Here is a 10,651-nt window from a genome sequence, read left to right on the forward strand (position 1 = left end):
ACACATTAGAAAAAGTTTCCATGGAAAACCTACAGCAGACCTCATAATCTGTGAAATGCTTGAAGCGTTTTCTTTAAGATCAGGAATAAGACATATATGTCAGCTGTCACCTCCCTATTTAATATCGTGTTGGACATCTCGGTCAGTGCAATAAGAAAAAGATAAAGGTTAAATATGTATATGAATTGGAAATAATGATAAAGGTTGTTCTCATTTGCAAGTTATTATTTATGTAAAACACCAAAAAGAATCTATAATGATTAGAATTATTGTTTTATCTGGTTCCTAGATAAAATCAATCCACAGATATTGGTTACATTTTCAAACAACAGCAAAAAACAGTTAGATAACCTTCAAAAAATAACAAAAAAATGAAGTTCTTAGACCGGTCAAGTCCTTTAAGAAAAAAATTATAAATTATGGAAAGACTAAAGAAAAATCTGGGGACTTCCCTGGTGGGTCAGTGGTTAAGAATCTGCCCTCTAATGCAGGGGGCCCAAGTTCAATCCCTGGTCAGAGAACTAAGACCCCACATGCCTTGGAGCAGCTATGCCGGTGTGCCACAACACTAAGCCCACAGCCCACAACTTGGAGAGAAGCCTGCCAGCTGCAAGGAAGGCCTCCCCCGCAGCAACTACAGACCCAATGCAGCCAAATAAATGAATAAATTTAAAAAAATAAAAAATCTAAATAAATAGAAAGACGTACCATTCCGAAGACTCAACACTGTTAAGATGTCAATTCCCTTAAGTTCAGAGCATTCCAATCAAAATCCAAACAGAGCTTTTCATAGAATTTGGCAAGCTGAATGGAAATTTTAGGTAGAAGAACAACGGTCAAAAAATAACCAAGACTCCGCATAAAGGCAAGGGACTTGCCTCACCAAGTATCAAGATATAAAGCTCTAGAAATTAAGACAGGTAGTCTTAATTGGTCCAGTAACAGCCAAATAGATGAATGGAATAAAATTAGCCCAGAAACAGATCCAAGAATATATGGAGCCCTTATTGACAAAGAGTGATCACTACAGATCATTAGAGAGAGAGTGACGACTTAATACATGGTGCCAGGAAAATTAGATATTCAATATGGAAAAAATACAAAAGTGGGTTCTCACCTTTTACTGTATAAAAATCAATTTTAGGCAGATTAAAGACATCAGCGTGAAAAACAATCATAAAACACTTAGAGTAGCTTAGTGGGACATCTTTTTTCACTTCAGGGTAAGAAAAATGGTCTTAATTAAGACACAAAAATGCACACCATAGATCAAATGACTGCTAAACTCAGTGGAATTAAAATTAACAGCACCTATTCCTTGAAAGATACCCTAAAAAGACAGAAAAGATCCATAAATAGGAAGAAGATAATGCCACACAAATAATGGGCAAAGGAGTCATTATCCAGAATATAAGGATTATAGACCAATAAGAAAAAGACAACCCAATAGAACAATAAACAAAAGATAAGAATTTCACACAAAAAATGAAGCACACATGAAAATAAATATGCTAAAAATGTCTTATTAGTAAACAGGGAAATACAAATTTAAAATAATTACAGTCTGTTTTACTGTCATTAGATAAACAACAGCAAAAAATTTGTTGGACAGTATCAGGTGTTTTGAAGTCCTGCCTCAGGGCCTTTGCATATCCCTGACAAATACTTCCAGAGAAGGCAGGGGCACCCCACTCCAGTGCTCTTGCCTGGAAAATCCCGTGGATGGAGGAGCCTGGGAGGCTGCAGTCTATGGGGTCACTAAGAGTCGGACACAACTGAGTGACGTCACTTTGACTTTTCACTTGCATGCACTGGAGAAGGAAATGGCAACCCACTCCAGTGTTCTTGCCTGGAGAATCCCAGGGATGGGGTCGCACAGGGTCGGACACGACTGAAGTGACTTAGCAGCAGCAGCGACAACAAATACTTCCTTCAAATCTTCATGTATCTTGTTCATTCATATCTGACTCAGGTCCAGTTCAGATGTCGCTCCTCCCAAAGGCTTCCTGATTGCGCTATCCAAACAATGCCCCTTGGTTTCCATCCTTCTTATTCCTCTAACCTGCTTTTCTAGTCTTCAGAACACTTGTTAACATTTCACCGCATTTATCCTGTACATGCGTGTGTATATAAACACACATATATTTGCTATTATCATTTTTTCAGAAACTTTTGAAAGTGGGTGGCTGACATGCTGAGTAATTTTCAAATGACAAACACCCAAGAGAAAAGGATGACTGTGTAGAAAACAAATGACATTCAAATAAAAGATACTGACCACAAAGATACATAAATTTTTATCCATAATCAAGGCTACCCATAAGCAGAAGAAATGGAATTAGTGCTTCCTTCTTTCCATCATATAGTTATTATTTTTCAGTACACTTTGATGGCAAGTTGCTAATATCAAGGTACTTTACCCCTAAATGTACTTCCATAAGTAGCTCCTCAGATTCTTCCACTTAATCTCAATATCATTATCACAACTAAGAAAATTAACAATCATTCTGTAATGCCATCTAGTATATATATACAGTCTTCATTCAAATTCCCAAGCCCTCTACATCATATCAAATATATTAAAATGCACCTACAGTACTGTTTTTCTGAGATAAAAAAGTTTTAACAGTTTAGCTACAAGTCAGCCATTTCATTTGTAATCAATTTCTCAGCAAGCATGGTACATGGTCCTTTTGAAGGGGAATAATCTAACCTCCTTTTTTTTTTAATTATTATGATTTTTGAATATTAACATTTTGCTAATAATAGCCTAATTATTAGTTTGTAGACATTTAATTAAATGCTTCTTAGTTGTGCTTTATTTCGTATTTTGGGGTCAATCCCTTTTTTTTCTAGGTCTCAAAAATTGTCATCGGTCTTCAGAAAGCTCTTTGTCCTAGGCTCCATTTAGTGGCTGCCTAAAGAGTAAAGAGCCTGTGGAGGCAGGAGTTAGAAATGGGTGACTCAGCGAAGGGCCTCCAAAACAGAGATCCATTTAAGCCTGGGAAGTCCCTCCTTCTGAGACAGCTGCCATTGCACAAGTTCCAAAGCTTGGGCTGAAGTAAGAAGTCCTGAGTTTCCAAGGGCGGCAAGGGTGAGAGAGTCCTGCCTATGCAGTCCAGTGTTAATGAGCCACCTCCGAGGAAAACAGCCTTTAAGACAGCAGCCAAATAGAGCAAATTCCCATTGGCTACCTAGTTTCACGTGGTAATGTATGTTTCAGTGCTGGTTTGCTGTACGACACAGGAAGCCCAGATCTGGTGCTCTGTGACAACCTAGAGGGATGGGATGGGCGGGAAGTGGGAGGGAGGTTCAACAGGGAGGAGATCTATATTATCTATGGCTGATTCGTGATGATGTATGGCAGAAACCAACACAATATTGTAAAGCAATTATCCTCCAATTAAGAATAAATAATTTTTAAATTAAAAAATAAATACCATATACACTAAAAAAAAAAAAAAAAAACAGTAACCAGATATAATCTGAGCAAGGCTCTGTGCTGGTCAGGAACTCCAGACTAGCACAACCAGTTTGGAAGAGTCTGATGGATTTTTGTTTGTTTCATTCCATTTCTGCAGTGGAGGATATCCATTGCAGAAATCAAGAGTATCTGGTCTAAATTCAATTCATAAGGCTAAAAGAGACTCTGGCTGTAGGAAATGTGGGGACAATGGTTCACACCAGACAAAATACAATACAAATCAGAGAAGTTTGTATCAGAAACAACTTTGTCAACAGCAGAAGAAAGAAGTCTTACACTTCTAAGAGGATTTTATTGGCATATATCAATTTAATAATAACTATGTTAAGGCATAAAAGGGAGTAGGTATTATTACAGACTGTTACTGGCCCCATTTTACAGATGGGGAAACTGAGGCTGAGGGACGTGTAACACGGCTTGTAGGGTCTTGCCCAGGTTCAGCTGGCAGAACCTAATCTCACTTGCCATCACGATACAAGAGAAAAACATGAGGACCTCAGTGTTTTTAAGTTTACTAACATTAAGAAAGCCTGCTTTGATTTTGTTTTGTTTTTGTTTTTTTACCTTAGCAAAGGAGTTAAAAGCAGAGTGACTTCATTTTTACTTTCATGTAACAAAATTCCCAGAAGACACATGTTCTCGCCAAACTCTGAATGCAGTATTGCTCTAGCATCGTGCCAGGCTGGAACTGCTCATTTCACCAGGCATGACTCAACCATCATATCAGGAATATTTTTTTCCTTTTGAAAGCCCTTGGAGTCAAATCATTAACGAATCAAGAAGAATTGTTTGAATATGAGTGATTTTCAAATGGCGAGCACTTCGGGGAAAGTCGGTGACTGTGGAGGAAACAAATGACATTCAAGGACTAGATGCTGACTGTGAAAATGCGGAGATTATTATAGATAATCAAGGCTACCATCAGCAGAATTAAGGCAAGTGGTTCCTTCTCATTCCCCCTGTGATATCCTAGGGAGGGATGAATTAAGGGGAGTATGCCTAGCACAAATCCCCAGCCAGTGGCTCCTGCCTCTTCCCACGTCGTTGAGAGTTAGTGCTGTTCAGTCACTAAGTCACGTCCAGCTCTTTGTGACTCCATAAACTGCAGCACAGCAGGCTTCTCTGTCCTCCACTATCTTCCAGAGTTTGCTCAAATTCATGTCCATTGAGTCGTGATGCCATCCAGCCATCTCATCCTCTGTCATCCCCTTCTCTCCCTGCCCTCAATCTCTCCCAGCTGCTGGTGCTGCTAAGTCCCTTCAGTCGTGTCCGACTGTGTGCAACCCCATAGACGGCAGCCTCCCAGGCTCCCCCCATCCATGGGATTCTCCAGGCAAGAACACTGGAGTGGGTTGCCATTTCCTTCTCCAATGCATGAAAGTGAAAGTGAAGTCACTCAGTCATGTCCAACTATTAGTTGACCCCATGGACTGCAGCCTACCAGGCTCCTCCATCCATGGGATTTTCCAGGCAAGAGTACTGGAGTGGGATGCCATTGTCTTCTCCGATCTTTCCCAGCATTAGGGTTTTTTCCCAATGATTATCTCTTTGCATCAGGTGGCCAAAAAGGATCAGAGCTTCAGAATCAGTCCATCCAATGAATATTCAGCGTTGAGTTCCTTTAGAATTGACTGGTTTGATCTCCTGGCTGTCCAAAGGACTTTCAAGAGTTTTCTCCACAACACAATTCAAAAGCATCAATTACTCGGCGTTCAGCCTTCTTTCATAAAGAGACACAGCTCAAATCCACAACGTGCAGGAGGACATGCGTGCCAGCAGCTCAGGGTGTTTCACAGACGCTGATGGAAGTGTGCACCTCAGTGGTCTTCAAACTCTTCAGACCAGACACTCTTATCAGAAAGAGTGTGTGACCAGCACTTCTGTAACTAAGCAGGACCCTCTGAGGCCTTCCCCAAATAGATTTCCCCCCATGTCCTCCGCTGACCTTCTGTCTGTATAAAAAAGCTTTAGTCAAAGGAAAACTTCATCAGAGAAGTAAGAAAATGCAGGGGGAAAAAAAAGGAAAACAGTCAAGCAAGGCGAAAAAAAAATTTTTTTTTAGCCCATTAAGCCAAGCCAAGGACTTTTAGTTCCTCCTCAAGGGTTATAAACAATATTCTGAGTCATGCCCTTTGAGGTGTTTTGCAGATACTGAAACCCCCCAACAGGGGGAAGAAGTCAACTGACCCCAGAGAAAGAACACAGATCCCAGATTAGTTGGAACCGGAAGGTTGATGACATTCTCTCTCACTACCAATCAGAAGGATGTCCATAAGTTGATCAAAACCCCACAATCCCCTTCTCACTCTGTCTTTAAAAATCTTGAAAGCCTTTGGGGAGTGTGAGTCTTTCAAATACTAGCTACCCTGGACTCCATGCTTGGCACCCTGCACTGAACACTGCACTTTTCTTCACCGCAGCCTTGTGTTGGTAAACTGGCTTTACTGTGCACGTGGGCAAGCACACCCAAGATCGCTTTGGTAACACTTCCAGTGACCATCCATTTGTTCCCCTAAAACTATAGCCACAATCAAGGGACTTCCCTGGCAGTCCAACAGTTACAGCTCCATGCTCCCACTGCTGTGGGCACAGGTTCAATTCCTGGTCAGGGAACAAAGATCCTTCACACCACATGGTCAAAAAATAATAAATAAAAATGTTAAAGATAAAAAACAAAGGAATTTGCAACTGTTTAATAAAAAAACTGTACTGATAACCTTAAGTAGATTAAGAAACATACACAAAATAGAAATTTAAGAAATGAGATGAAGTATAGTTTTAAATAATTACTGTTATTTTTCACATAGTCTTAAAGAGCCTTTTTATTCTGTCTCTCACACAGCCCTATTTAGCTGAAAATAATTTTCAGTGAAATTGGTAGGATTAAATATGCTTCATTATTTTGAAAATCTTTAATACTTCAACATAAAGCATGGCAAAAGTCTATTTAGAAACTGAGTCTACATTGATACTCACATTTTATGACTACCAAAGTTAAGAAAAAAATGAAAAACCCATGAAGATCCTTAGGTCCAAACAGAAGAACATCATTCACAGGCCTAATTAAACCTTGATGCTGAGTTCTCAATTCCACCTACCAGATATGCAAAGGTTTTTACTGGAAACCATTTACTAGATATCCATCTCCCCAATTCATTCTTGCAAACTAATTGTTTCATTTTAACAAAGAGATCCAAAGTCTAGTGTAAGTCTTAGTTTGGAAGAACTTTAAACAGAATGGAAAATTCCAACTTTCAGAATGCTCAGATAGAATTTGTAGAGGTGACACAGACTTTAGAAATAAAAGCACGAAGGAGAAAAACATTTCCAGACACCCTCTAGGAAGAAATAGTGCTTTTCTAAAAACGACTATTAAGGTAGCATATTCTTTAGTATGAAACACATTCCAGACACTCATCATTACAGAAATGGCCAGGAATTTGGATCGTATCTTTTTGTGACAGAAAATCATATAGCACATCTCAGTCCCAGTCTTTTAATAAGACTGCCATGAGGTATGCAGTGAGTCATCTGAACAAAACACTCACGGGCACTCTCTGCGATGGTTTTAAGAAAGGTCCACAGGTGTGCTGACAGGCCTCCGTGCAGAATTGGAGTTTATGTCTCCCCACTTTCAATCCTGGCAGGTTTCTCGTGGGGTTTTTGTTTTACAGCATTCCACCGGTGCCTCTTTGATTCATCATTTTATCCTCTATATTTGTCCTTTAGGATTCGTACTATTCCCTTCCCTGCCTCCCTTTTATTCTCTTTGTTGTTGTTCAGTTACTAAGTCGTGTCCAGCTCTTTGTGACACCACGGTCTGCAGCACGCCAGGCTTCCCTGTCCTTCACTGTCTCCCGGAGCCTGCTCAAACTCATGTTCACTGAGTCAGTGATGCCATCCAGCCATCTCATCCTCTTGCCTTCGATGTTTCCTGGCATCAGGGTCCCTTCCAATGAGTCAGCTCTTATTCTAATCCATCTTCATTGTTTCTCTTTCTTTAGATCTTCTTTCCCCAGCAGGTTTTCCTCTATCAAGACAATAGAGCAGGACTTCTGAGCTAAGTGAGAAGAGACCCTGGGCATTTGCAGGTATATCTGGGGCTGTTGCTCAGGGTACCTCTTGCCATCCTAGCAGAAGTCTGGCTACCATGAGGCCACCATGTGGGGACACCAGACAGAAGGAGATGTCTGGGGAGTGCCAACTGTTCCAGCCCCAGCTGTTAGATGCCTACAGCCTCATGAGAGACCCAAGCTAGAACTGCCTTGCTGGACAGCTCCCCAACTCCTAACTCACCAGAACAGTGAGAGGTAACACACGAATGTGGTTTTATTAAGTTGTGGAAACATTTGTTATACAACAACTGGAGAACACACATACTAACTCATTGAGCAATGGATCCTGGTGGGGGACCAGACACAGGAGGTGCAGGAAAGGACGCCTCAAACAGAGCCTTGGGGTTTTGAGGAAACATGGGGGGGGGCGGAAAGTTTAGGGCAGAGGATTATAAGTTTGGATTTTGGCGTATCTAGTTGCGTGTGTCACTGGTACCCTAAAAGGAAGATGGCCCACAGGAATTCAGGGGCCAAGTCAAGGCCCTGGAAGTGGGTTGGGGAATCAAGAGCCCTCTGAAGATGAGCTCATACAGGGAAAGGGTGTTCAGCTAGAAGAGAAGAGCAAGAAGGACGAAGGCTTAGGGAGTGCCTCCTTGTCCAGTTTATGATACACGTGACCTTCTGTGATTAAGTTCCCAGAGTTTTCAGAACGTTTAAATGTGTGCAATACAGCGTCTGTGGATATACAGTGAACTAATAGACTCCACAAAGCAGATAACATTTACTAATCCTATATTTGCTCAAGAAGTTTGTGAATTGCGGGCCTGAGAAACTGGAGGCTCTCTGTCAGTAAGCCAAACCTAGAGGACACGTGATGGAATGGGACTGGCAGACATAAACGCTAGGAACACTGATGAACCATTTGTGTGTTTCAAGTATCCCGCAGAGTGAATACACCACTTCAGATAAGTATCCGGGTTTGGGGAGACCTGATTTCTTTTTGGTGGATTTTACTTTGGTCGACCCTTTCTTTAAGCAAATGACTACATGACAACAAAAGCAAAAATAAGCAAGTGGGACTCCCTGAAACTAAACAGCTTCTGTACAGCAAAGGAAACCATCAACAAATTAAAAGACAACCTGTGGAATGGCAGAAACTTTACACACCTCATATCCAGTAAGGAGTTAATATCCAAAATACACAAGAATCTCATGCAACTCAATAGCAAAAGTAAGTAAATAGTGTAAAAGTAGGAGAAGAGCATGAACATGCTTCCAAAGAAGAAATACCAGAGGCTGACAGGTACCTGAGAAGGTGCTCAATATCACTAATCATCAGGGAAATGCAAATCAAAACCACAATGAGATATCACCTCACATCTCTTAGGAGGATTATGTGGAGAAAAGAGAGCCTTTGTGTACTGCTGCTGGGAAAGTAAACTCTACAGCTACTGTGGACAACAGTATGGAGATATCTCAAGAAATTAAACATGGACCTACCATATGATCCAACAATCCCACTTCTGGGTATACAAAGCAAAGAAATCACTATCTCAAAAGGATCTGTACTAACATACTCATTGGATCCTTAATTCACAATAGCCAAGGCATGGAAACAATCTAAGTGCCCACTGACAAATGAATAAAGAAAATTTGATACTTATACTCCCATGCAGGAATATTATTGTCTTAGAAAGATGGAAATCCGGACATTTGAGACAACATGGATAAATCTGGAAGGCCTCGTGCGAAGTGAAATAAACCAGCCAGAGGGAGATAAGTGCTGTATGGCATATTGTTCTGTCAACATCCCAGTTGAAAGTTCTTTCTTCTAGGCTACTACAGTAAACTGGCCCCCGTGTCTCCATTCTCAATGTTCCCCTTGCCAATGGAATTTTAGGCATAAATCTGATTATTTTACTTACTTCCTTGCTAAAATGCTTTCATGCTTTCTTAAGCATTTCATGTTTAAATGCTTTTTCTACCGATAGCATCGCCAACTCAATGGACGTGAGTTTGAGCAAACTCTGGGAGATAGTGAAGGACAGGGAAGCCTGGCATGCTACAGTCTATGGGGTCATAAGGAGTCAGACACGACTTAGCAACTGAACAACCCATTGTCTCAACAGTAAAGCTCAAATGATTTTGTGTGGCTTTTTCCCTTCAGTTCTCCAAAATTCCTTCTTCCCCAAACATGGAAATTTGCTAACTGATCTTTTCTTAGCTACTGGTCTTATGCTGGGCTCCTGAATCTAGCCAAGTCATCCTAGACATTTTAACTTGGGACTGACAGTCAGTTTCTCTTTGGATTTCTGCAGCATGCAAAAGCTCAGAAGCTGTCAGTGGCCATGTTTTCTGCCAAGTGAACCAGAAAAGTGGAGAAATCCAGTAACAAAGGAGAGAGAGAATGAAGGTATGGAGAGAGAGAGAATTAAGGTATGCAGCAAGTTGAGACCACAGATAGGAAACTGCTCCATCCCAGCTCTTCTTTAGACTCCAGGACAAGGATGCAGCTTGACCCAAGGTCAGACAAGTCAGACTCTGGCCATAAATGTCCCCTTGTAGACTGATGTGTGGAGAAGGCAATGGCACCCCACTCCAGTACTCTTGCCTGGAAAATCCCATGGATGGAGGAGCCTGGTAGGCTGCAGTCCATGAGGTCGCTAAGAGTCAGACATGACTGAGCAACTTCACTTTGACTTTTCACTTTCATGCATTGGAGAAGGAAGTGGCAACCCACTCCAGTATTCTTGCCTAGAGAATCCCAGGGATGGGGTCGCACAGAGTCGGACACAACTGAAGTGACTTAGCAGCAGCAGCAGGCTGATGTGAACTGAGCTTCTGATACCTGCACCCACGTCAGTCCTAATTCCACTACATATGGCAACTTGGAGGTTCAACCACACCCTGCCTTGCTGGTTTCATTTCCAGTGTTCCGACCACCCCTTCATTTCACCACACAGTCACTCCTCTGCACCAGAGCCACAAGGTCATGCCCTTTCTGTGCTCACTGTCTTTCGTATCTGCCTCTTTAATTACATCTACCACATGACATTGTAGAATCCCTACTGGTTTATGTATTATTTTCTAAGTTCTTCAAGGACAATCTTGT

Source organism: Ovis aries, chromosome 17 (genome assembly GCF_016772045.2).
Source record: "Ovis aries strain OAR_USU_Benz2616 breed Rambouillet chromosome 17, ARS-UI_Ramb_v3.0, whole genome shotgun sequence".
Lineage (NCBI taxonomy): Eukaryota > Metazoa > Chordata > Mammalia > Artiodactyla > Bovidae > Ovis > Ovis aries.